Raw genomic sequence first — 6,207 nt, forward strand, 5'->3', positions numbered from 1 at the left:
AATAATAATACATTTTACATATTGCACTTTTCAGGGTACTCAACGAGGCATAAAGTAATATAAGACATAAACAATCTTGATTTCTTATATCATTATCACAATCAATTAGTATTATTATTGTTATTATCTCCAGATGGCCACAAATCTATTCCTCATCCATAAATCCTGGTCGATTGATGCCGAGGGTTCAAAGTCCGGATCAGCAATAAAATCATCGGCGCTGTTTTCATCAAGATCTCTTCCGTCACTTACTTCTGAGCTCCCTCCGCTATAGTCGTCTTCCGCCATGATTTCAAAGTTCTGGAAAAGTCCCATGTTGCATTGCGACACTCCCACAAAACGACGTATCTGCTTTCCCAGCTTTAATGGTAGAATAATGCAACAGCACTCCCGGTTTGAATGGTAGAAATGCGGTGATGCTTTCCCGCCTTAAATGGGTTAATCTACTATTTGTTGAACAGTCAGTATGTACATTTAAAAGCCACTCCTTCGAGCCGGATTTGAACCAGCAACCTAAGGATTTCCACGATTAACACTAAGTGCGTTTTTTTCCTCTACAGTCCTCCGCTCTACCAACTGAGCTATCGAAGGGGAACGAGTAGGGACCAGCCACTACGGGAACATTCTTACTAACTGTAGTGTCACTGTTAACTAAGTAGTTCTCATCATGGATGGATGACAAAGACAGACAGCGTGACACAAAACAACAACAAAAAGAGGCGAACTGAACCCTGAATTATGCTTTAGTGGCCTGGGGCAAGTCAAATTAAAATGTCTTTGGCAATAAACATTTTGTGTTGCCATTGTAAATTAGTTGTGTATGAACAATGCTTTTAGAAAAAGAAATACATATAATGGTTAGGTTTACCCATCAAAACCACTTCCTTACACTCTAGGAAAAATTGGTAAGTGCTCTGATGTATTGTTTTATGCTTAAGAACCTTTTACCCCTCTGGAGTCTCCAAAAGCTCCAAATCCAGACTTGTTGACTCCATCCAGACTAGAAAACAAAGCAGCGTGGAGCCCTACTGTAAATTTACCTCTGAAGTTCTGGCTGTAAACTCCATGAGGCCAGTTTCAGGTTGATGATGATATACCAAGTAAAACTGGAAACAAGCTCAAATATATTTAGTATAAAATGATAGAACTGGATGGAACCCTCTTATATGTTATATTTGCAACCTTGTTCACATTTGCAACATTTCAAATTCTTTATTGAGCATGATAGTGTTTTGAAAGTAAAAAAAGATTCAAAATCACATTTTATTTTGGACTAAAGGACTAAAAAAGACACAAAATGACAAAAAAGACACAAAATAACTAAAAATGACACAACAACAGAGACTTAGAAAGACACAAAAAGACATGAAGAGGATAAAAAAAAATTGACAAAATAGCCCCAGACTCCACAGAGTTAAGGATTTTTGGGGGAGCTGGATGGCAAAAACTGTTCTGTAAGCTACACCATTCAGCTTTTTTTAGTGCTTTGAAAAATGTATTTATGTTTATTATTGAATGATTGTTATTATTAAAAAGGTAAAAAAAATAAACAAAATAAGTATAACATGGTTCTTTAAGCATTTTTAAAGGATACTGACTGACTTAAAAAACTATTCCAGATACACAAAGAACCTTTCATGAAGGAACCAGTAAAGGCTCCTTTTGAAATTATGACTCAAAACCTGTGTTATTTTTTTAAAGCACCCAACAGACTGGAACAAAGGTAGTAAGAAGTAAGAACCGAAAGTGTTTCTTCATAGGGTGCCCTTTTTATTCTTTGCTAGAAATCTTATGAACTGTTGGTTTTTCAAGTTCCTCAGAGAACCATTAGGCTCTTAAAAGGAGAAACTTTTAAGGATCTATACAGAATCATTTGTGTAGGCTTTCTAAAGAACCAATAGGTGAAAGGTCCTTCAGAACCTAAAAAGGTTCTCCTATGGGACCAATAACTCCTTTCGTTTCTAACTTGAACCTTTAATTTTAAGGGTGGAAGGTGTGCAAAAAAAGAACAGATTAACATTTGTTATAAGAAATGTATTAACTGTTGTGCAATTAGTACAAACTGCAAAACCTAGTTGATAACCTGCTTGGATTCATTCAAAATTCTCTTGATTTAGAATTACACACACATAAAGATTATATTTAATGTGATCAAAATAAGTAGATTCTATCTGAAACATTTTTATATTAAAGTGACTTAAACAACTGCCTCAAAATCAAGAACGCATTTATATTTAATACATTTTATTAAATATATTAAGTAAAATTAAATGACTACAGAATCATTTATTACAGTGTATCTATCTATCTATCTATCTATCTATCTATCTATCTATCTATCTATCTATCTATCTATCTATCTATCTATCTATCTATCTATCTATCTACCTATCTATCTATCTATCTATCTATCTAGTAAAGTCCTGACACCATGTTTATGAACAAGATAGTCAAATGTCTCTGTCATGTTTTCATTATGACAGTTTACTCTGGAAATTTTTTTTTCAATGCAGAAAAGTCAGATCTTGGTGACGCTACCTGAAAATACTCCAGACAGCACTATATACTATTTACACAGCCATTTGAAAACTACAGTAAAGTTACACATTGCTGTATTTAGTGAGGTAACTGAGTACAACACACTGAATATGTATGTTTCACATTTTACTGCATATGATCTTTGCAATTCTAATTTGTTTACAGCATTGTGCAAAAGAAAAAAACACTAGGGATGCACAATATTATCGTCACGTTATCGGTATCGGCCGATATTGGCTTGAAAATGAACTATCGGACATCGGCCAACACGCCAATATAATTGTGGAAAAATAGTATTAGATTCTTGATATTTAAACAATAAACATTAATACATTTAATTGAATCATGTCTCATAGACAAATGGGCAGACAGGCCAACTGCAGGGGATTAACATATGTATTGCATGGCAATTAACTGAACTGGTTCCCAATCCACGTTTCAATTGTTTCTGTGAAGCTTATGTGTCTCACTACTTTGCAATGTCCGGTTCCTGTATGTTAATCTCATTAAGACGCTACTTCACCTGTAACTTTCTCCTTTCTTTGATCATGTAAGGCTGAAATCTTGTATATAAGGAAGAAAGTTTACTTTGTCGAGAGAGATGGCAGAGAGTCTTGGGAAATTGGCCAAATTTGCCCTGATTGTGAGTATTAGTTGTGCGGGAAAAAAATATTGGTATCTGTAATCAGCTAAATGAGTTGTAAAAAATCTGCATATCGGATATCGGCAAAAAATCCAATATTGTGCATCCCTAAAAAACTGCCTTATTTACAACAAACATGACTTCCCTTGATGACTGTTGTATTTGTTGTAAGGAATGAGAAACTGCAACTATGATGAGCACAAATGACTCAATGTTGTGAAGGTTGAACTAACTGTTTTGCAAATATAAAGAGTTAAAGTTAAATTTGAGTTTAAGCAGCAGTCTGTAAGGTACATGTTGTTTTATTCAATTTGGGTTTAATTACTGTACAGTTGCACTTTTCACATGTTCCCACTTATGTCAATTGGGTTATTGGCTAAATTTGCTCTGATTGTGGGTATTAGTTGTGCGGGGAAAAAATATCGGTATTGGTAATTGGCTAAATGAGTTATAAAAATTCTGCATATCGGATATCGGGAAAAAATCCAATATCGTGCATCCCTAAAAAACAGCCTTATTTACAACAAACATGACGTCCCTTTGGGTAGAGCTGTGACAGCCCAGTGTCACAGTGTTGTAGAAATGGTCCACACTATGTCCTGCTGGTTCATATATGTTGTAAAGTGTTTATGGTTTATGGATTCAGCTCTGAGTGATTGTAGAGAAGTGGCTTATCATTGGTTCAACTAATGCTTCACACAGCCTTCTCATCAGTGAAAGCTGAGCTTCACCTCAGAGAAATTGTCCAATTCTGGAGACATTGTCAGTAAAAAAAATAAAGATTGAAAAAAATTTATAAAATTAGCTTGACAGATTTTGACAACTAGTTCAACATTTTTGTATGTAATGACTCAAGCAATGAAATGATGACTATTAGTGTTGTATTGAATGACTATTCAGCATTCACAAGTAGAGTTAATTTTGACTGACATAAGCAATGACATAAGCAATGATAATGTTATAAAACAGCAGAGAGTTGTATGAAAGCACTTGATGACTGTTGTATTTGTTGAAAGGAATGAGAAACTGCTACTATGATGAGCACAAATGACTCAATGTTGTGGAGGTTGAACTAAGTGTTGTGTAAATGTTAAAAGTGATGTAAGTAAATGCACCAAAGCCACTGAGAAAAACTGTGAAACTCTAACACAAACACTTTTTACTTTTATTGCTTGTGTGGAATATCCACAAATTCCAGTGCTTATTACTTTTCATATGAAATCATACGAAACCTTCATGAGGACAGACTGCTTAAGTTATTATTATATGTATGATATTAACAAAATGTCCAACTGAAAAGTGTAGGCACCAACCTTTTCGCAAATACATTCAATATTAATATTCAGTCTTATTTTAGAAAAACACAATCCAGGCAGAATTGCTGAAACATATCGTGCTAATGCAAAACAGTTGCATATGAGCAGAGTGTAATTCATTGGAGATGTAGCAGACAGAGTCCAGCTACGCTGCATGCAGCATTAGTAAGGCGTCCTGGGTGTGTCTGTGGTTGTTAGTTATAGAAGGTGGTCGGGGTGTCCCACCCCACCCCCCCCACCCCAGCTGTGAAATGCCTGGCTTGTCTGAGGAATGAGAGACCCTGGAGGGCCAAGGGTCCCGAACAAATGAGCTCCCATAAAACTCTTCTACTTATACAGGGACAGGACACAATGCAGACGAGCAACCGCCCAAAGCAGCCTTCATGGTAATTTCACTCCACTATTTACAATGCCCACCCATGGGTTTCACTGCTCTGTGTCGGAGCCAGTCACCTTCATGTGAAGCGTGAGGCATTCATCATATCAGCAGCTGACACATCTAAACAAGTCAGGACACTTTACTTCCCAACAGCAACACAAGTGGGAATCTGCTGGTGAGAATGATTCTGGATCAAAATGTGAGCAAATTGGGTTGAATGATACTGAAGCTGTTGTTGTGGGCTGCCTGAATATAGCCATATTAAGCCATGTAATATTAACCCTTTGGAGTTTGGGGCTATTTTGACTCCTTTTTGTTCTGTCTGTATAAACAACTCGTCGGTTTTTTTTGTTTTTTTTGGGGGGTTTTCAGCGCAACCTCTCCTATATGACCTGATCATAAATACACAAAAAAACACAAAAAACACACAAAAACACTTTTTTTTTTTACAAAAACCACACTCAAAAACACACAAAAACAAGACTTAAATACACAAAAAACATAAAACACACAAAAATACCAAAAATGGCAGAAAAACACACAAAAATTACAATAACACAAAAATTAGTAAAACGTACAACAAAATACAAATTACACACATAAAAATACACAAAAAACATTAAACATAAAATATTACATTAGAAATGCGGAATGCATACTGCAGAATTTGAAAATATGTTTGAGCCAAAGTTATTATAAGAGTTTTTAAAAACGATAACTAACTGAAATTGTATTTTGTGGTTACAAAACTAACTAAAATTATGGTGAAAATGTCCTTCGTTTTCATCTTTGTCAACTTTTTCATGCGTAAACCTTTTTGGTTGATATGAAATCTATTTCATCTATCTGGTTTTATGACCACTGGTTTTAAGTGTCAGTACACTTTACTTCCCAACAACAACACAAGTGGGAATCTGCTGGTGAGAGTTATTCTGGATCAAAATGTGAACAAATTGGGTTAAATGATACTGAAGCTGTTGTTGTTCTCTGCATTTAGTCTTTGTTAAATGTGTTAGTGTGTTTGTGCTCAGTTGGAATGAAATAAAAGCTGCATTGTGGGATATGCAGGGGAATGTTTTTAGCAAAGCAAATTAAGTTAATTGTTTGAGCTGAAGCACTTTTATGAGCTGCACCTGGTCCATAAATGATTCCTAATGAGGAACTCAGTTGACTTTTAAAATGTCTCCCTCTAGTGGAAGACTGACACCCGTCTCTGCTCTGTCTCCTACAAATACAACAGAAACATGTCTTAGTCCTGTTTGATGTGCTCACTCAGTGTTGATGCGCACTAGTGTGACAATGTTTTTGTCCTGTTTTTTTTTTTTTATTAT

At 35.5% G+C, this 6,207-nt stretch overlaps 1 non-coding gene across 1 annotated transcript; it reads right to left on the bottom strand.

Annotated features, from left to right (window-relative positions):
* Positions 1 to 485: 485 nt before the first annotated feature.
* Positions 486 to 591, bottom strand: trnay-gua (transfer RNA tyrosine (anticodon GUA)). Its single transcript has 2 exons — positions 555 to 591; positions 486 to 521 (listed from the first exon to the last, which is right to left on the bottom strand). It is a non-coding gene; the product is annotated as a tRNA-Tyr (tRNA).
* Positions 592 to 6,207: the final 5,616 nt, after the last annotated feature.

The sequence above is a fragment of the Centropristis striata genome, chromosome 22 (assembly GCF_030273125.1).
Source record: "Centropristis striata isolate RG_2023a ecotype Rhode Island chromosome 22, C.striata_1.0, whole genome shotgun sequence".
Lineage (NCBI taxonomy): Eukaryota > Metazoa > Chordata > Actinopteri > Perciformes > Serranidae > Centropristis > Centropristis striata.